Raw genomic sequence first — 21667 nt, 5'->3', positions numbered from 1 at the left:
TCTCGTGCATCTGAATTTCCTAGATCACCTTCTTCTTCTTCTTCTTCTTCTTCTTCTTCTTCTTCTTCTTCTTCTTCTTCTTCTTCTTCTTCTTCTTCTTCTTCTTCTTCTTCTTCTTCTTCTCCTCCTCCTTCTTCTTCCCCATCCTCCTCTTGCTCCTCCTCCTCTTCCTCCTCCTCCTCCTGCTCTTGCTCCTCCTCCTCTTCCTCCTCCTCCTCCTGCTCTTGCTCCTCCTCCTCCTCCTCCACCTCCTCCTCCTCCTCCACCTCCTCCTCCTCCTCCACCTCCTCCTCCTCTTCCTCCTCTTCCTCCTCTTCCTCCTCCTCCTCCTCCTCCTCTTCTTCTTCTTCTTCTTCTTCTTCTTCTTCTTCTTCTTCTTCTTCTTCTTCTTCTTCTCCTTCTCCTCCTCCTTCTTCTCCTTCTTCTCCTCCTCCTTCTCCTCCTTCTTCTTCCCCATCCTCCTCTTGCTCCTCCTCCTCCTCCTCCTCCTCTTCTTCTTCTTCTTCTTCTTCTTCTTCTTCTTCTTCTTCTTCTTCTTCTTCTTCTTCTTCTTCTTCTTCTTCTTCTTCTCCTTCTCCTCCTTCTTCTCCTTCTTCTCCTCCTCCTTCTCCTCCTTCTTCTTCCCCATCCTCCTCTTGCTCCTCCTCCTCTTCCTCCTCCTCCTCCTGCTCTTGCTCCTCCTCCTCTTCCTCCTCCTCCTCCTGCTCTTGCTCCTCCTCCTCCTGCTCTTGCTCCTCCTCCTCCTGCTCTTGCTCCTCCTCCTCCTGCTCTTGCTCCTCCTCCTCCTGCTCTTGCTCCTCCTCCTCCTTCTCCTCCTCTTCTTCTTCTTCTTCTTCTTCTTCTTCTTCTTCTTCTTCTTCTTCTTCTTCTTCTTCTTCTTCTTCTTCTATAAATTATTAATTGGGTGTTACTGAGTTGAACACTGTCCCTCAAAATCATGTCCACTGTTTGGAAACTGAGTCTCTGCGGTGCGTTTCTTAAAGCCATCAGGTTGGCATCACTGGGACTTAGGATGAGTTATAGCGACTGACAAGAAAGAACAAGGAAGCAGGGGAAGCTATGAAGACAAAGGCAGAGATGGGTGGTTGGCAGGGTCGCTGACAGTTGTGTGGAGCTAGGAGGGAGAGATGGGATGGATCCAACTCCAAAGGGAGCTGGACTGCTTGACACATGCACCAACAGAGACACATTTCTATGGCACGCCACAAGGGTTCTGTCAGGCAGAGGGAAACAGTTGCTGGGGTTCTTGCTCCTTTACCTGCAGCTCTGCACCGAGTGCTGACACATATCCTCCTCCACAAATGCCTTCTCACACAGCCCTTCTGCTTTTCAATGTCAGTATCCTGCCATCATCTCAAACTTAAAAGGAAAAGCCCCTGACACTGAACCTTTGGAGTGTTGGAATTACTGACATGAATCACCATATATGCATATGAACTCTGTTGAAACAAGGGAGACTGTACAACATTTACACTCTAGCTCATACCCTCTCACCAGTTGATTCATTTGCTAGTCTGACAAACACAATCTGAACTTTTTTTTATTTTCATTAATAGCATGTTTATTAGCCTTACTAGCCTAGCCTGGTTTTTACCGTCTTTCCTTTTTGTAACTACATAGGATATAAGCTATGGCTTGATTGACAGTTTATCCATCTGTCATTTATCATTTTCATTCTGACTTTCTTACTGTTTTTCGTCAATTGTCAGCTCCACCAGCTCTCAGAGAGGGTTGTGAACCTTAACCCCTCTCTGGTCTAAGTCGTAGGTAGCAATGGGCCCTAGTCGCACCTTTAGCCCGTTTCTTTGTTGTGCTACTATGCAGCTGAATGGAAGTCAGCAACATTTGTCCAGTGTTAGAATCCCATTCCTGGCTCTGATACAAAACTGCAGTCTTCCTGTGGGGACCCATGCTAATTCTCTTCCTTTTGGACATCCATGCTATTTCTCCTTAAGACTTATAGGGCTCAACATTTAAATTTAGTGAACTTTTATTGTTTTGCTATAAACACACTTTTCTCACTTTATCTAAAATATGCCTTGGCCAGTTACACTTTTAAGCACCGGGAAAGCCTGAAGTTCCTTCCTCCTCTTTCTCAGTTTTGACTCATCAACAAGATTTCCCATCATGCATCTCCTATTCTCATCTTCCATGTCAAGCATGTTCTTTTGTTATGATTAGCAGATTAATAATGTACTGCTGCTTAGGTTATCCTAACATTCTGCTTTGTTTCTTTAAGACACTCTTAAGCTTCCCCCAGAATACAGACAATAGCCACTTACACTTCCAGTAAATAACTGAATGAATGCTTCAAAGATTTGACATAGCACCTTGCAAGGATTAGCAATGATCCTAGGAGACTAGGCACATACTTCCTCCGGAGAGTGAATCCGTACAGCCGCCGCTGCTGGTGCATGCCTTTGATTCCAGCACTCAGGAGGCCGAGGCAGGCAGATCTCTGAGTTTCGAGGCCAGCCTGGTCTTCAGAGCAAATTCCAGGACAGAAAGGAAAGGAATGTGAATTAGCAGATGGGCTGGCAAAGGAGCTTTCTCACAGCCTGGAACTTCTTTGTGTGAAAGTCAGAAGGAACGAACCCACAAGCTTGTACTCAGACTTCCATCCACCCACATACATCATCTACATAAACACATAAAAATAATAATAAATAATAGTAGAAACATTATTTTAAAGAAAGAAAGTAAATGAATGGAGATGAGTGTTAGCAATTCCTCTAGGCTCCGCCCAATAATTACCTAGTGCCAGGAGTCAGGTAAAAAAAGAAGACTGCCTGTTACCTTTTCTCTACTCTCTCTCTCTCTCTCTCTCTCTCTCTCTCTCTCTCTCTCTCCTCCCCTCTCCTTGTCCCTCTCCCTCCCTCCCTCCCTCCCTCCCTCTGCCTCTCTCCTCTCTTTTTGCTCTTCTCTGCCCGTCCTTCCTCTGCCTCTACCTCTTTTCCAGGTGTCCTTCCATCCCAACAATAGCCTTCTTCATATTAGCTCTGTGTGGCCGGCCAGCTACCTGGTGCAGCGCTATGCCGTGCTCTGTTAGAGAGGACAGTGAGCCCACGTATCTCTCCCCAATGGCTTGAGTGCATCTGTGAAGGCTGGCGATGACTTTAAGAAGGGAAGGAACTTGTTTGCTTCTCAGAACTTGAAAGTGAACAAACTTCCCAATTTAAATCACACTGTCTACTAGTCTAATAGCCATAGAATAATATTAGAAAATCTGAACAACAATCTCAGAAAATAATCAATACATTCACTAAGGTACAATTTAAAATGAAAGTCAAACAAATATACATTACCCAGTCTTAGTTCTAAGTCACTATGTTCAGATGGACCAATATGTACAAATACTATACGTACTATGCAAATCAACATACGGATTACTGGGTCCATCACATATTAGCCATGGAAATTAAAAACAGAATGATCTTTATTGCTCTTTATGAAGAGGAAACATAGTCTTCAGAGAAATATCTACAATCACGTACTCTGACCATCTGCTTTATTTTTTCAATCCAAGTGTGAGCACAAGAGAAATGCAAGAAACCTGTCCAGCAGTGCAATGACATGCTTTTAGACTGTGCCTTAGCGCTCCCTCGTTAGCTTATCCTGCTCCTACAAGAAAAAAAGAAGTCATGATCCTAAACATATTCCCTGCATTCTATATCCCTTGTCCTCGCTTCTCAGATGTTTCATAGACATGAGCTAGCGAAAGACAGTTAGAGAGGTCTGCTAGCTCTGCTCACAGTTGAACATGTGAGCATTGAACACTGACCTCCCTTTCAACCCCCAGGATATCCGAAATCGCCTCAATGACTCACTTGAATGTCAAACATGCCAGGCGCCATTCCAAGTTTAGAACTAGGAGTGAAGAGGTGAATCAAGTACGGTGGCTGCCTTCAAAATTTACAATTCAGATGGTTAGATCAGCACATAAACAAGTTAAGTACCATAAAGGGCTAAGTCTGCCCTGCCCAGAGTTCACAAAGGAAGTGACAATGGCTTCCAGGCAGGATGTAGAAGAAGGGGGCTGTTCCTTATGTTAGCGCATAGCACGCATCCTTAATATTGCACAGTGCAGTACAATCAGACAAAAGTAAAGGAGAGCCACAGATGTCTTACTCTAAGTCGTGGGGATGAGGGAGTGTTGGAAGGCGGTGTCTGGGAAACCCTGCTATGCACTCAGAGCACTTACAGAAACAGTCTGCATACCACATCCACAATATGATGGAAAGGAATGCAGTCAATAAAATGTATGCTTTGCAAGCTCAACCCCTCTCCAGGAATGTTGGATGGGAGGTCTCTGAGGAAGAATGTGCAGGGCACAGAGAAGCAGCTCCACTAAACTTTCCATAGAGAAACCAAAACTGGAGAAACGCTAACTAGTGTTCTCTGTCCGTTACTGTCTTACTCTGGTTCCAGATATCTTCCAAGTTTACATTTGTAATCCAGAAAGAAGTAGTACAGATAAAACCCGCACTGTCCTTCCGAGGAAACACTACATTCTCTACCACTAGAGAAAGGAAAAGCAGCACACAAAAAGGTAACCACTACAGCCTCCTCGCCTCCAGCCCTGGAGATTCTCTGCTATTTCACTGGACCTAAGGATGAACATCATGTAGCTCAGTACATTTTTATTAAACATGAATCTTTATATCCAACTTAATTAATGTGCTTTAATGCAACCCCAGGAACCAGTCAGTAAGGCAGTACTGAGGTGCAGGCATACTAAGGCATTCCAAAGAAGTCCCCATCTCTCTTCTTGCCTGAGTTTTCTTCTGCTCCAAAATGTCCCCTGCACCGACCCTCCTGACCTCAGCAGGCCGCAGACCGGCAGCAAAAGAAACCCAGTCTGAACAGCTAATGTGGCACTGTGAACAATAAATCTTAATAACTAGTTAAAACACCAAAAGGACCAGAGGGCAAATGTTCTGGACATTTGGGGGTGGTCTTTGTATGCTAATTTACATAATTCTGTAAGTAACACATTTCCCCGTTGCTATATTATTATACAACAGAGAATCCTCATAACATCCTTCAAAGTGATTTTTGTGTTAAGCATCTTAGAAAGAGTAATTCACTTTTAATTATATTAGATTACCTTAGATAAAAATCAGGTCATGATGAGGGAGAAGTCACAGCTCTGTATAAAAGTGTGATTTCAAGATATCCCTATATCTTTGGGATCTGTCACTTTGAACCGGCCATGCTACACACTCAGACCCTCCAGACGTCATGGAGGAGCTGAGCTAAATAATCTCTCTGGCTGCTATGAAAATATGCAACACTGGGGGAGAGAGAGATATGTTTAAAATCTCTTGAAAAACAAAAGGCATAAAAGGTTTAATTGCTCAAAACAGAGTCATTTATTTTCTCTAATTAAGATTTATTTGAAATAATCATATACATGATTAATTTTCAGTCTTCCTATCCCACATATGCACACAGTGCAAGACAGACAGCTTCAGGAATGAAAGGCAAGCCTGGGCTACCATGGAATGACAGTAAGTAGTTCACCTTGAAGATCTCGGCGCGGAAGGAATGAACACTCTCTCGCACAGAAAGCACATGTGAGGCCATCTTACGTCACAACCTAACGGCACTAAAGCCAGCAGGGGCCTTTACAGGATGCTGTTTGCAGTCCACACTTTCTAGCAGGGCTTGATCCACGTTTCTTCCATTACATCCGCCTTATTGCCTATAGCAGTATGATTATAATCCCTGCTACTCACGTGAAATCAAGGCACAGAGAGGTTAAGTACCTTTCCTAAGATCACACAGCTAGTTAGTGGCAGAACGAGATCAGGGACAAAGACCTGTCTGCTTCACTATATCCATTCTTAACTATACTCCTTCTGCCATTGTCTAGCTTTCCATTTGGGGGTCTTTCTGAGTTGAGCCTCCACCCTACAGAATCAGAACCAATTCTGCTGTTTCCTCTCTATTTTTATTTTCCTTATTGTGTGGTGGTGGTGGTGGTGGTGATGGTGGTGATGGTGGTGTGTGTGTGTGTGTGTGTGTGTGTGCGCGCGTGTACACATGCAGAGATGCATACGCATTCTTCAAGAACCATCTACGTTGTATTTCAAGACAGGGTCTCTCAGTGTATGCAAACTCCTGAGTAGCCGACCTGACTAGCTAGCCCCACGGATCTGCAGGGTGGGGATTACAAGCCCACAGCAAGGCTCTTCTGGCATTCTGTTTTGTTTGTTTTAGTTTGAGCATTTAAGAAGATTCTATGTAGATTTTCATGGTGGATTAAGGTCCTCGTCTCATGACTGTGTGGTAAGCACACTAGTAACTGAATCATTTCCCTAGAGCAACTGCCCTGTTTTATAGGCACTTCATAGAAACCAAAGAGTTTCTCTTCCCAACTTTGTACTTTTTCCAAAGATGTTCATCTCAAACCCTTAGTCTCAATGGTCTAAAATTGTATCATTCTGCCTTTCCGGATGCCATGATCCCTTTCTCAATTTCATAAGATGCATTTGTTCTTCTTGTGTGGCATTTATCACTTCATTACTGAGGATTATAGCTCACATGTCTTGATTTATCACCTCTCATAAAGTGAACTCCTTGTACACGGAATGAGTCAGTCAAGGGTTCATTGCAAACCCTCAAAGCATTTACATGTGGGAATGTGATTCATTCAAAATATTTTTTTTTCTGATAAACAGGAAGTTTCAGACCTGGGGATGTAGCTCAGTTGACTAGCTCAAAGGAGCCCAAACTTGTTCAATCCCAGTACCACATAAACCAAGCATGATGGCCAATGTCTCTAATCTCAGCCCCTGGGAGGTGGAGGCAGGAGTATCGCAGGCTCAAAAGCATCCTCAGCCTCTAGACAGGTCCCGGTCAGCCCAAGATACACAAAATCATCTCTTAGGAAAAAATTAAACAAATGTTCTGTTTAAAGCTTATATATGTTATATAAACTACAGCAGGCTCTTAAGAGTGAAAACATACAAATATCATGCACGTATACATACCTACACACACCTCAAGAAATCACGTAGAGAGAAAGCTGAGAAGATCATATTTTGGTTTGCTTTACTCTTACTCAAATATTAAGTGCAGGTTCGACTCCAGCTATTGAGTTCTCTATTGTCTATTTCTGATTCATAATATTTAATGCTGTGTACAAAATATTGCATACAATAGTTTTAAATTTTCACTGAAAAGAAGCCATTGTATAATACTGTTATTGTCATTTCCTTTTCTGGTTAATCCTGAAAATGCAAAATAAATAGGGTAGAGGTAGCTTCATAAAAATATCTATCTAAGTGGGAATTAATTTGGGAGGTCAAACTGTTTTACCAGCAGACTTTACTAGACACAGAAACTTGTGGGTCAAATGAACCTTGAGTGTGCTCACAGTATCGTCCGCCTCCTGGGCCATGGAGCTCCTCACGAGGAGCTCTACAGTGTAGTAATTGAGACAAAACGAAAAGCAAAACAAATAGAAACCACTTCTAGCCACCATCAGTGCCTGCCCTTTGTTCTCTACTCACAAGTCAGCTTAATCTCAACTCCTGCCTGCCTGCCTGCCTCTCCACTTCTCTAGAAACCTCAAACACTCTGCTCAAAAAGCTATCTACTGTCCACATGCTTACAGCTCACCTTCAAGAGACAGATGCCGGGGCTGGGGATTTAGCTCAGTGGTAGAGCGCTTGCCTAAGAAGCGCAAGGCCCCCAGACCCTGTGAGAGAGAGACCCAACCTCCTGGTCAGGTGGGCACTCCTGAGGCTGCAGAGCGGAAGAGACCACCAACACTGCTCACCCCTGCCCACATCCCTGGCCCAAGAGGAAACTGTATAAGGCCTCTGGGCTCCCGTGGGGGAGGGCCCAGGAGCGGCAGGACCCCTGCCTGAGACACCACCAGAACCTGAAGGAGACAGACCGGATAAACAGTTCTCTGCACCCAAATCCCGTGGGAGGGAGAGCTGAACCTTCAGAGAGGCAGACAAGACTGGGAAACCAGAAGAGACTGCTCTCTGCACACACATCTCGGACGCCAGAGGAAAAAGCCAAAGACCATCTGGAACCCTGGTGCACTGAAGCTCCCGGAAACGGCAGCACAAGTCTTCCTGGTTGCTGCCGCTGCAGAGAGCCCGTGAGCAGCACCCCACAAGCGAACTTGAGCCTCGGGACCACAGGTAAGACCAAATTTTCTGCTGCAAGAAAGCTGCCTGGTGAAGACACAGGCCCACAGGAACAGCTGAAGACCTGTAGAGAGGAAAAACTACATGCCGGAAAGCAGAACACTCTGTCCCCATAACTGACTGAAAGAGAGGAAAACAGGTCTACAGCACTCCTGACACACAGGCTTATAGGACAGTCTAGCCACTGTCAGAAATAGCAGAACAAAGTAACACTAGAGATAATCTGATGGCGAGAGGCAAGCGCAGGAACCCAAGCAACAGAAACCAAGACTACATGGCACCATCGGAGCCCAATTCTCCCATCAAAACAAACATGGAATATCCAAACACACCAGAAAAGCAAGATCTAGTTTCAAAATCATTTTTGATCATGATGCTGGAGGACTTCAAGAAAGACGTGAAGAACAAATAGAAGCCTACAGAGAGGAATCGCAAAAATGCCTGAAAGAATCGCAAAAATCCCTGAAAGAATTCCAGGAAAACATAAATAAACAAGTAGAAGCCCATAGAGAGGAGACACAAAAATCCCTGAAAGAATTCCAGGAAAACATAAATAAACAAGTAGAAGCCCATAGAGAGGAGACACAAAAATCCCTGAAAGAATTCCAGGAAAACACAATCAAACAGTTGAAGGAATTAAAAATGGAAATAGAAGCAATCAAGAAAGAACACATGGAAACAACCCTGGATATAGAAAACTAAAAGAAGAGACAAGGAGCTGTAGATACAAGCTTCACCAACAGAATACAAGAGATGGAAGAGAGAATCTCAGGAGCAGAAGATTCCATAGAAATCATTGACTCAACTGTCAAAGATAATGTAAAGCGGAAAAAGCTACTGGTCCAAAACATACAGGAAATCCAGGACTCAATGAGAAGATCAAACCTAAGGATAATAGGTATAGAAGAGAGTGAAGACTCCCAGCTCAAAGGACCAGTAAATATCTTCAACAAAATCATAGAAGAAAACTTCCCTAACCTAAAAAAAGAGATACCCATAGACATACAAGAAGCCTACAGAACTCCAAATAGATTGGACCAGAAAAGAAACACCTCCCGTCACATAATTGTCAAAACACCAAACGCACAAAATAAAGAAAGAATATTAAAAGCAGTAAGGGAAAAAGGTCAAGTAACATATAAAGGCAGACCTATCAGAATCACACCAGACTTCTCGCCAGAAACTATGAAGGCCAGAAGATCCTGGACTGATGTCATACAGACCCTAAGAGAACACAAATGCCAGCCCAGGTTACTGTATCCAGCAAAACTCTCAATTAACATTGATGGAGAAACCAAGATATTCCATGACAAAACCAAATTTACACAATATCTTTCTACAAATCCAGCACTACAAAGGATAATAAATGGTAAAGCCCAATATAAGGAGGCAAGCTATACCCTAGAAGAAGCAAGAAACTAATCGTCTTGGCAACAAAACAAAGAGAATGAAAGCACACAAACATAACCTCACATCCAAATATGAATATAATGGGAAGCAATAATCACTATTTCTTAATATCTCTCAATATCAATGGCCTCAACTCCCCAATAAAAAGACATAGATTAACAAACTGGATACGCAACGAGGACCCTGCATTCTGCTGCCTACAGGAAACACACCTCAGAGACAAAGACAGACACTACCTCAGAGTGAAAGGCTGGAAAACAACTTTCCAAGCAAATGGTCAGAAGAAGCAAGCTGGAGTAGCCATTCTAATATCAAATAAAATCAATTTCCAACTAAAAGTCATCAAAAAAGATAAGGAAGGACACTTCATATTCATCAAAGGAAAAATCCACCAAGATGAACTCTCAATCCTAAATATCTATGCCCCAAATACAAGGGCACCTACATACGTAAAAGAAACCTTACTAAAGCTCAAAACACACATTGCACCTCACACAATGATAGTGGGAGATTTCAACACCCCACTCTCATCAATGGACAGATCATGGAAACAGAAATTAAACAGTGATGTCGACAGACTAAGAGAAGTCATGAGCCAAATGGACTTAACGGATATTTATAGAACATTCTATCCTAAAGCAAAAGGATATACCTTCTTCTCAGCTCCTCATGGTACTTTCTCCAAAATTGACCATATAATTGGTCAAAAAACGGGCCTCAACAGGTACAGAAAGATAGAAATAATCCCATGCGTGCTATCGGACCACCACGGCCTAAAACTGGTCTTCAATAACAATAAGGGAAGAATGCCCACATATACGTGGAAATTGAACAATGCTCTACTCAATGATAACCTGGTCAAGGAAGAAATAAAGAAAGAAATTAAAAACTTTTTAGAATTTAATGAAAATGAAGATACAACATACCCAAACTTATGGGACACAATGAAAGCTGTGCTAAGAGGAAAACTCATAGCGCTGAGTGCCTGCAGAAAGAAACAGGAAAGAACATATGGCAGCAGCTTGACAGCACACCTAAAAGCTCTAGAACAAAAAGAAGCAAATACACCCAGGAGTAGTAGAAGGCAGGAAATAATCAAACTCAGAGCTGAAATCAACCAAGTAGAAACAAAAAGTACCATAGAAAGAATCAACAGAACCAAAAGTTGGTTCTTTGAGAAAATCAACAAGATAGATAAACCCTTAGCCAGACTAACGAGAGGACACAGAGAGTGCGTCCAAATTAACAAAATCAGAAATGAAAAGGGAGACATAACAACAGATTCAGAGGAAATTCAAAAAATCATCAGATCTTACTCTAAAAACCTATATTCAACAAAACTTGAAAATCTTCAAGAAATGGACAATTTCCTAGACAGATACCAGGTATCGAAGTTAAATCAGGAACAGATAAACCAGTTAAACAACCCCTTAACTCCTAAGGAAATAGAATCAGTCATTAAAGGTCTCCCAACCAAAAAGAGCCCAGGTCCAGACGGGTTTAGTGCAGAATTCTATCAAACCTTCATAGAAGACCTCATACCAATATTATCCAAACTATTCCACAAAATTGAAACAGATGGAGCACTACCGAATTCCTTCTACGAAGCCACAATTACTCTTATACCTAAACCACACAAAGACACAACAAAGAAAGAGAACTTCAGACCAATTTCCCTTATGAATATCGACGCAAAAATACTCAATAAAATTCTGGCAAACCGAATCCAAGAGCACATCAAAACAATCATCCACCATGACCAAGTAGGCTTCATCCCAGGCATGCAGGGATGGTTTAATATACGGAAAACCATCAACGTGATCCATTATATAAACAAACTGAAAGAACAAAACCACATGATCATTTCATTAGATGCTGAGAAAGCATTTGACAAAATTCAACACCCCTTCATGATAAAAGTCCTGGAAAGAATAGGAATTCAAGGCCCATACCTAAACATAGTAAAAGCCATATACAGCAAACCAGTTGCTAACATTAAACTAAATGGAGAGAAACTTGAAGCAATCCCACTAAAATCAGGGACTAGACAAGGCTGCCCACTCTCTCCCTACTTATTCAATATAGTTCTTGAAGTTCTAGCCAGAGCAATCAGACAACAAAAGGAGATCAAGGGGATACAGATCGGAAAAGAAGAAGTCAAAATATCACTATTTGCAGATGACATGATAGTATATTTAAGTGATCCCAAAAGTTCCACCAGAGAACTACTAAAGCTGATAAAGAACTTCAGCAAAGTGGCTGGGTATAAAATTAACTCAAATAAATCAGTTGCCTTCCTCTATACAAAAGAGAAACAAGCCGAGAAAGAAATTAGAGAAACGACACCCTTCATAATAGACCCAAATAATATAAAGTACCTCGGTGTGACTTTAACCAAGCAAGTAAAAGATCTGTACAATAAGAACTTCAAGACACTGAGGAAAGAAATTGAAGAAGACCTCAGAAGATGGAAAGATCTCCCATGCTCATGGATTGGCAGGATTAATATAGTAAAAATGGCCATTTTACCAAAAGCAATCTACAGATTCAATGCAATCCCCATCAAAATACCAATCCAATTCTTCAAAGCGTTAGACAGAACAATTTGCAAATTCATCTGGAATAACAAAAAACCCAGGATAGCTAAAGCTATCCTCAACAATAAAAGGACTTCAGGGGGAATCACTATCCCTGAACTCAAGCAGTATTACAGAGCAATAGTGATAAAAACTGCATGGTATTGGTACAGAGACAGACAGATAGACCAATGGAATAGAATTGAAGACCCAGAAATGAACCCACACACCTATGGTCACTTGATTTTTGACAAAGGAGCCAAAACCATCCAATGGAAAAAAGATAGCATTTTCAGCAAATGGTGCTGGTTCAACTGGAGGGCAACATGTAGAAGAATGCAGATCGATCCATCCTTATCACCCTGTACAAATCTTAAGTCCAAGTGGATCAAGGACCTCCACATCAAACCAGACACACTCAAACTAATAGAAGAAAAACTAGGGAAGCATCTGGAACACATGGGCACTGGAGAAAATTTCCTGAACAAAACACCAATGGCTTATGCTCTAAGATCAAGAATCGACAAATGGGATCTCGTAAAACTGCAAAGCTTCTGTAAGGCAAAGGACACGGTGGTTAGGACAAAACGGCAACCAACAGATTGGGAAAAGATCTTTACCAATCCTACAACAGATAGAGGCCTTATATCCAAAATATACAAAGAACTCAAGAAGTTAGACCGCAGGGTAACAAATAACCCTATTAAAAAATGGGGTTCAGAGCTAAACAAAGAGTTCACAGCTGAGGAATGCCGAATGGCTGAGAAACACCTAAAGAAATGTTCAACATCTTTAGTCATAAGGGAAATGCAAATCAAAACAACCCTGAGATTTCACCTCACACCAGTGAGAATGGCTAAGATCAAAAACTCAGGTGACAGCAGATGCTGGCAAGGATGTGGAGAAAGAGGAACACTCCTCCATTGTTGGTGGGATTGCAGACTGGTAAAACCATTCTGGAAATCAGTCTGGAGGTTCCTCAGAAAATTGGACATAGAACTGCCTGAGGATCCAGCTATACCTCTCTTGGGCATATACCCAAAAGATGCCTCAACATATAAAAGAGACACGTGCTCCCCTATGTTCATCGCAGCCTTATTTATAATAGCCAGAAAATGGAAAGAACCCAGATGCCCTTCAACAGAGGAATGGATACAGAAAATGTGGTACATCTACACAATGGAATATTACTCAGCTATCAAAAACAACGAGTTTATGAAATTCGTAGGCAAATGGTTGGAACTGGAAAATATCATCCTGAGTGAGCTAACCCAATCACAGAAAGACATACATGGTATGCACTCATTGATAAGTGGCTTTTAGCCCAAATGCTTGAATTACCCTAAATGCCTAGAACAAATGAAACTCAAGACAGATGATCAAAATGTGAATGCTTCACTCCTTCTTTAAATGAGGAAAAAGAATACCCTTGGCAGGGAAGGGAGAGGCAAAGATTAAAACAGAGACTGAAGGAACACCCATTCAGAGCCTGCCCCACATGTGGCCCATACATATACAGCCACCCAATTAGACAAGATGGATGAAGCAAAGAAGTGCAGACTGACAGGAGCCGGATGTAGATCGCTCCTGAGAGACATAGCCAGAATACAGCAAATACAGAGGCGAATGCCAGCAGCAAACCACTGAACTGAGAATAGGTCCCCCGTTGAAGGAATCAGAGAAAGAACTGGAAGAGCTTGAAGGGGCTCGAGACCCCAAAAGTACAACAATGTCAAGCAACCAGAGCTTCCAGGGACTAAGCCACTACCTAAATACTATACATGGACTGACCCTGGACTCTGACCCCATAGGTAGCAATGAATATCCTAGTAAGAGCACCAGTGGAAGGGGAAGCCCTGGGTCCTGCTAAGACTGAACCCCCAGTGAACTAGACTATGGGGGGAGGGCGGCAATGGGGGGAGGGTTGGGAGGGGAACACCCATAAGGAAGGGGAGGGGGGAGGGGGATGTTTGCCCGGAAACCGGGAAAGGGAATAACACTTGAAATGTATAAAAGAAATACTCAAGTTAATAAAAAAAAAAAAAAAAAAAAAAAAAAAAAAAAAAAAAAAAAAAAAGAAGCGCAAGGCCCTGGGTTCGGTCCCCAGCTCCGAAAAAAAGAACCAAAAAAAAAAAAAAAAAAAAAGGAGACAGATGCCTCTTGTCCCGTTGCACGGCAGCCTCCGGTCTATACGGTTTCAGTTTCTTTGATTTCAGTATTACCTATGGTCCACAAGCCTCAACTACATACCAGTATAGACATCAGCAATTCATAAAGCTAAACCCCTTGTCTCCTAGTAGCATGATGAAACCTCATGTCATCCCTGTGACTCACCCTTTTATCCAGCATATCGTGCTACGTCCTTTACCACCCGCTGTCACAGGAAGACCCTGCCAGTCATCAGACCCACTGTCTGTTGAATCAGAGTGCTGTGTTCACATAGTGTATTTTACTTAATAATGGTTCCAAGCTCAGAATAAAGACACAGCGAGTGGGATATGATAGAGAAGCCATTGAGTGCTTCTCTTGGGTGAAGCGATGTGTTCTGAGTGTAGGAAGGAAAGGAAGAACATTATATGCTGAGGGCCTGAAGTCTATGGTAAGAACAAATGAACCCAGAAATTGCAGAAAGGGCATATCAATTTTTATGGTAGGCTTTCTAAAATACTTCAAACTGAAAATATGACAGCCATCAAGGAGCCTGACATGTTTAGTGACGACAACAACAGGCACTACCTAATGGGATCTGGAGTTAGCTGTGGCTTCTGGAGCCCGTGTGTGTGTGTGTGTGTGTGTGTGTGTGTGTGTGTGTGTGTGTGTGTACACGTGTGTGTGTGTACACGTGTGTGCAGGCGTGCGTGTGCAATACGTCTCCCTGGAGAGGAGGAGCTTAGCTCTCACCAGTTCACCCTTCAGAGACTTTCTGGGATTACCACTTCGTGAATCTTCCTTCATACAGCCGAATCCAGCCTTCCCTTACCTGTACTCACTCTGCGCAGAGCTCTATGAGCTGCCGTGAACACTGCCCTTTCAACCAATAGGGTATTTGAACACAAGCGGTCAAACCATGTGATAAAAATAACTTAAAAGATCTCAGGCATCTACACACTGTTCAACGCGGAAGTGTAAGCCACCTGTTCCTATGTCAGCGGGGTGGAGAGTGAAAACAGGAACACGACCTATCATTACCATGTGACTTCACCTTCTGTTACTCTATGTATTCTTCATGATATGCTTTGGCTGCTGATTTATTGTAAACTTTTACTGTTCAAAAGCATACCTAGAAGTTGTGGTTAGACATGGTGAGTGATCATTAATTGGAAACTGAAATGCTGATGATTACTTAAATAGTTTTCTTTTTCCTAGTAAGTTTACTTCTTTAAGAATTTGTTACTAACTTTGGTTTTAATTTCTTTTTCATCTCCAGATCATTAGACAATAGATGGTGGAGATTATTGTTCCAGATGTTCCAGATTCTGTTTTCACAGAATTACTGGATTCTGTGAAAGCCAGTTTACAACCAGGAAAATAATAAACCTGATTAACTAGCTTCAGAAATTTTTAATCCTAATAATTATTGGTTTATGCCCTCACAATGGCAACTAGTTTTCCCATGTTTTTACTTTACTTTGTGTTGCTTTTATAAAACATACTGTCCAGAAGTCCGAGAAGGACAGGGTTTATTCATCTTACCTCTCTATATCATGGTCTAACATTGAGAGAAGTCAGAGCAGAGCCAACACAGGGAGGTAGGAACTAATGCAGAGGCCATGGAGGACAGCCGCTTACTGACTTGCTCCTTGTGAAAGGCTTAGTTTGCTTTCTTTCTACTTTCTTCTTCTTCTTTCTTTCTTTCTTTCTTTCTTTCTTTCTTCCTTTCTTTCTTTCTTTTTAAATTTAGTTTTATTTTTCTTTATTTATTCACTTTACATCCCACTCACTGCCCTCCTCCAGGCCACTCCCCTCCCACAATCCTTTGCTCCTCTTCTCCTCTGAACTGGTGGGGCCCTGTGGGTATCTCCCCCCAACCCCTGACCCTGGCACTTCAAGTCTTTTTGAGGCTAGGCGCTTTCCTCTCCCAGTGAGGCCGACAAGGAGGCCGAGCTAGAAGAACATAGTCTATGAAAAGTTTGCTTTCTTATATACACCCTGGGCTCAAGAGAGAAAATGCCCCCCAATACCTGGCCACAGACAGCTATGGAGGCAAGTCCCAACTGGGGCTCTGTCTTCCCAGGTAACTTGAGCTTGTGCCCAGACAACACAAACAAAACCCAAGGCTCTCCTCCAACTTTTTAAGGGCATCATTTTCCTTGTTATGCCAGCACCACAAGCACAACCCTAGTATTCCACAGTTACACTGCAGAGATGCTGTACAGATACGGTCTGTGTGGGCCAGCTACATGCTGAAAGGTGGTTGGTTGGTTAGATGATTTATAATAAACAATAATTAGCACAAGGGAGAGGGGTAACATGCACTTTCTGTGAAACTGTAGTTTTTAAAGTGCTGTTTACAGCTAGGAACCTTGGTCTCTACCCTTCCTGAACATCTCTCTTGTGAAGTGTTCAGAAGTTCCTACCCTAGCTGGAGAACTTCTGGCTCAGAGCATTCTACTAAGTTGTCTATGAACATTAAAAAAATTAAAAAATAAAGGTCTACCATAAATCAGTTACTTTGTCAAGAATTCTCAAACTGAAAAGAGGGAATTCTGGTGAATTTTTTTTATCTCATTTTACCAGTTATATATATGTAAATGCACTTGTACGTGTATGTGTATGTGTCAGTGTCTTTAAATGTGTATTAGTATGTGTGTATATATTATGCATACATATATATGTTTGTAAATGCCACATCTATGCCAGTTGGACCCCTGGTAGCTGGCAGAGTGAGAACTGAAACAGAACTCAGGTCCTCTCTTAATGGCTGAGCTATTTCTCCAGCTCCTACCATAAGCATTCTAATTGTCATGAACACCCATCTTCTGGGTATCATGCTTTTCAGTATTTTTCACACCAAATAACAAAGCACAACCTAAATCTGATATAGGGAAAAGGAGCATCTGAACTGGAAGTCAAACTTTTTAAAAAGTTGTCTTGTGTGTCAAAAAGATTAAGGGACACTCTAGACTCTAGAGTGATTCAAGAACTCTTTAATAGTGCAAGTTCTAACGTTGCCAAGACAACAATATGAAGATGCAGCTCGCCAAGTTACATACTTCAACTGCATATCATCAGAATTGTTAACTAAGTCTTCTGGACCACTTCTCTGTGTGAAAGGACTCCAAATGCAGGAAGAAAACCTCAAGGTTTCATTCACCGACGTGACTTCCTGCCACTAAGCATAGATTCCCTATAACCTGAGTACTAGGGTTGCCTTTCACTGTTGGAGGTCTGAGGTCATGGCGACTAGCCACTAAGCTCCTATAATGTCCCCAGTCCAAAGTGAGATGTGCTGTAAACAGAACGTGTGTGTTGAGTGTTAGAGATGAAGGGGAGGAGGGCATTGGGAGAGGGAGAAAGGAGAGGGAGAGACACGGAGAGAGGGAGAGAGAGGGAGGGGGAGAGAGAAAACACCAATGGGTTGAAATTATTAAAATGCGGTGTTAATGTCCATCACTCATTTCTCTTCATTCTGTCTTACTATGACTCCTAGAGAAATGCTCACTGAGAGTGTGGCTGACACTGCATCTCTGTTAGAATGTTTGAGATCTTTCAGTCCACTTAGTGAATTACTAACAGAAACTCACGCTCTGAAGTTCGGAGAGTTGAAAACTTTTCAGTTCCTATGTGGCCAACATCTCGGTGTGGTGAGATGTACTGTAGTTTGCATCTTTGCTTTCCCAGCACTCCGAGTGGGTGAAGAGAGCCATCCTACTTCATCGCCGCACTGAGACGGCTGCAATGCATGGGAGCCACCAACTGTCCAAAGGTGGCAGTGCCTGGCTTGCTCAATCTTTACAGGAAGAGAAAACAGGAATGGGAGCACAACAGTTATTTGATGGGATGAATGCTGAAACAAGTGAACAATGTGTGTAATTTCTGTCTTAAATAATGATGGCTGACCATTGAGGAGAAATGGTTTAGGCTGTCTTTCAGTGGGTTGCATTTAGAAAATAGTTTAAAATACTTCTTGATAAAAGAACACTGGTAAAAATATTTTTTAAAAAATCTTCACAGGCTAAAATATTTGTAATTAATACCAATCATTTATATTTGTGCTACATAAAAATTTTAATTGGCAGGAATTTGAAAATGACAACCATTAGTTCATAGAACAAGAAATAATGCACACTGTCAATATCCTTTTAAACAAGATCTGTCCATTTAAAACGTTTTGAATATCTACAGACATTACTCTCCGGGGTCCTTTGTACCTACTGTTGTGGTGAATGTTTCTGACTACAGCCCTAGGCTGCTGCTTTGTGGACAGTGGAGTCTCCTTGGCTGATACAAGATGGGTCCACACTGAGCTGCTAGACATGTTTTCATACTTGGCCAGAGAGAGAGAGAGAGAGAGAGAGAGAGGGACGGAGGGAGGGAGGGAGGGAGGGAGGGAGGGAGGGAGGGAGGGAGAGAGAGAGAGAGAGAGAGAGAGAGAGAGAGAGAGAGAGAGAGAGAAGCACATCTTCTTCCCATGGCTGAAAGAAAAAAGAAAAAGGTAAAATAATCCACATAGCAAACTTCGGCTTTCAAATGTTGAATATTAGGGCATCATTACTAAAGTACAATTAAATTTATTTAGTTTATTTCATGCTGTTTAATAAGCCAAGCAAAGAAGTCATTGCAAAGTTGGAGAATTTTCTTAAAAGCAGGCCCAGCCATTACTTTATCTGCAACAACTGTGGCAAAAGAAAACCTGAATGTCTCCAGTAGCATCCAGATAAAAAGACTTGCCAAACATTAATCTTGTTTTAATAAAGCAAACTTTCAAGATATGTGACATAGGAAAGAAGTGTTTCACTTACTGCTGTAGGAAAACATCAAAATGACAGAGAACACAGTTGTGCTGGGGATGGTATTAGAAGGAGCACACAAGAGGAGGAGAAGCCTTGGTCCTGCCAAGGCTGGACCCTCCAGTGTAGAGATGTCAGGGTGGGGAGGCAGGAAAGGGTGGGTGGGTGGGGGGACACCCTCATAGAAGAAGGGGGAGGGGGAGTGGGATAGGAGGTTTATGGACAGGAAACCGGGAAAGGGGATAACATTTGAAATGTAAATTAAAAATCAATAAAAATGATTGATAGATAGATAGATAGATAGATAGATAGATAGATAGATAGATAGACAGACAGATAGATAGACAGATAGATAGAGATAGGAACCCTAACTGGACAAATGTGTTTGGGAGACAGACACTATCTCAACTGAAGTGGCATGCTAACAACTGAGTAATACTTGAAGTGTTTATTCCAACCATAGCCTCAGTGATCCAAGAGCACGGTACCAACATCCACTTAGTTTTGTTAAGGATTTTCCAACAGTATCATAGTGGGTAGTGCCTCATGATATGAAAGACATTCAGTGCTAGGATATAGGGTCACTTCAACAATGGAAAAGCCACCTATTGTGGGAATTTGGTGAGATGTTTTCCATAGAAATGGTTATAATACCCCAAATACTTCCCACCAAATCCCACTGCTATAAACATTCCATTGCAGGTTTCCTTACTCTGACCTGAGATTTTGAAAGTAAATCCTTCCTCAAAAAGTTTCTAAAACCAATAGTCTGCTTCGAAAGGCCACATAGACACTACCACTGAGCTCTATTCCCTGTCTAAAATGTTTAGAACTCCTAAATATGCCTACTTAAAGCATTTTCTCACTTGGCTTATTGCATAATTTTACAAAAAGAATTATTCTTTCAAAAATGCTAGTTTGTGTACAACCAATACATGTGAAACTTGTACAACATGCAAGGCTCCCATTAATCCAACTTCAAATGAGAACTCGTGGAATGCTGAAACATGTCTTGGAGGTGTGCTCTCCCATTAAAGAACAGTTAGGAATATGCTTTATCTATTCTAAAGAAACCACAGGCTACTGGGGGAGGCAAGAATGCTACATGAGCTGCTAGACATGTTTACAGACTTGGCAAAAAAAAAAAAAAAAAAAAAAAAGACCCAGGAAAGAAGACTACAGTTTAAGTAAGCATGATTCAAAGAACTTTTAAAAATTGTTTTCTTATTACTCATTTTATTTCTTTACATTCCAAATGTTACCCCTCTTCCCAGTTCCCTCTCCTCGAACTCTCCACCTCATCTCCATCCCCTTTGACTTTAAGAGAGTGCTCTCCCACCCATCCACCCACTCCTGCCTCACCCTTCTAGCATCCCTCTTCTCTGGGGCATCGAGCCTCCACAGGACCAAGGGCCTCCCCTCCCACTGCTGCCACATAAGGCAGCCCTCTGCTACATATAAGCAGGAGCCATGGACTGGCCTATGAATGCTCTTTGGTTAGCAGTTTAGTCCCTGCGAGCTCTGAGGGGTCTGGTTGGTTGATACTGTTGTTCTTCCTATGTGTTTGCAGGGCCAAGAAGCTAGCAAGTGGTTATTTTTTGTATTGACTTGATGTAAACTAGAACATACTTATTTTTTTAAATTAACTTGAGTATTTCTTATATACATTTCGAGTGTTATTCCCTTTCCCGGTTTCCGGGCAAACATCCCCCTCCCCCCTCCCCCCTCCCCTTTCTTATCGGTGTTCCCCTCCCCATCCTCCCCCCATTGCCGCCCTCCCCCCAACAATCTAGTTCACTGGGGGTTCAGTCTTAGCAGGACCCAGGGCTTCCCCTTCCACTGGTGCTCTTACTAGGATATTCATTGCTACCTATGAGGTCAGAGTCCAGGGTCAGTCCATGTATAGTCTTTAGGTAGTGGCTTAGTCCCTGGAAGCTCTGGTTGCTTGGCATTGTTGTACATATGGGGTCTCGAGCCCCTTCAAGCTCTTCCAGTTCTTTCTCTGATTCCTTCAACGGGGGTCCTATTCTCAGTTCAGTGGTTTGCTGCTGGCATTCGCCTCTGTGTTTGCTGTATTTGGCTGTGTCTCTCAGGAAAGATCTACATCCGGTAACTGTCGGCCTGCACTTCTTTGCTTCATCCATCTTGTCTAATTGGGTGGCTGTATATGTATGGGCCACATGTGGGGCAGGCTCTGAATGGGTGTTCCTTCAGTCTCTGTTTTAATCTTTGCCTCTCTATTCCCTGCCAAGGGTATTCTTGTTCCCCTTTTAAAGAAGGAGTGAAGCATTCACATTTTGAATATCCGTCTTGAGTTTCATTTGTTCTAGGCATCTAGGGTAATTCAAGCATTTGGGCTAATAGCCACTTATCAATGAGTGCATACCATGTGTGTTCTTCTGTGATTGGGTTACCTCACTCAGGATGATATTTTCCAGTTCCAACCATTTGCCTACAAATTTCATAAAGTCATTGTTTTTGATAGCTGAGTAATATTCCATTGTGTAGATGTACCACATTTTCTGTATCCATTCCTTCTTTCTTTTTTTTTTTGTCTGATCAG

At 42.3% G+C, this 21667-nt stretch overlaps 1 protein-coding gene and 1 long non-coding RNA gene across 6 annotated transcripts in view; one reads left to right on the top strand and one right to left on the bottom strand.

Moving 5' to 3' along the window:
• Positions 1-15712, top strand: part of LOC102548462 (uncharacterized) — a 30981-nt gene extending 15269 nt beyond the window's left edge. The window contains exons 3-5 of one of the 3 annotated variants that reach the window (XR_010058040.1): positions 4429-4549; positions 5455-5510; positions 15582-15712. This is a non-coding gene — a long non-coding RNA (uncharacterized LOC102548462). Of the gene's footprint in view, positions 1-4428; positions 5511-15581 lie in introns of all 3 variants that reach the window. The other 2 variants (XR_010058039.1, XR_001841516.3) reach the window with 2 other exon arrangements.
• Positions 1-18678, bottom strand: part of Gpc5 (glypican 5) — a 1436787-nt gene extending 1418109 nt beyond the window's left edge. Inside the window, exons 1-2 of one of the 3 annotated variants that reach the window (XM_039093413.2) lie at positions 18526-18678; positions 17899-18104 (exon numbers count right to left, since the gene is read on the bottom strand). The gene's annotated coding sequence lies outside the window, so the exon portion shown is untranslated. Of the gene's footprint in view, positions 1-17898; positions 18114-18525 lie in introns of those variants that run through there. The other 2 variants (XM_039093414.2, XM_063274345.1) reach the window with 2 other exon arrangements.
• Positions 18679-21667: the final 2989 nt, after the last annotated feature.

Source organism: Rattus norvegicus, chromosome 15 (assembly GCF_036323735.1).
Source record: "Rattus norvegicus strain BN/NHsdMcwi chromosome 15, GRCr8, whole genome shotgun sequence".
In the NCBI taxonomy this organism is placed as follows: Eukaryota; Metazoa; Chordata; class Mammalia; order Rodentia; family Muridae; genus Rattus; species Rattus norvegicus.
This window is presented reverse-complemented; position numbering and strand designations above follow the sequence as displayed.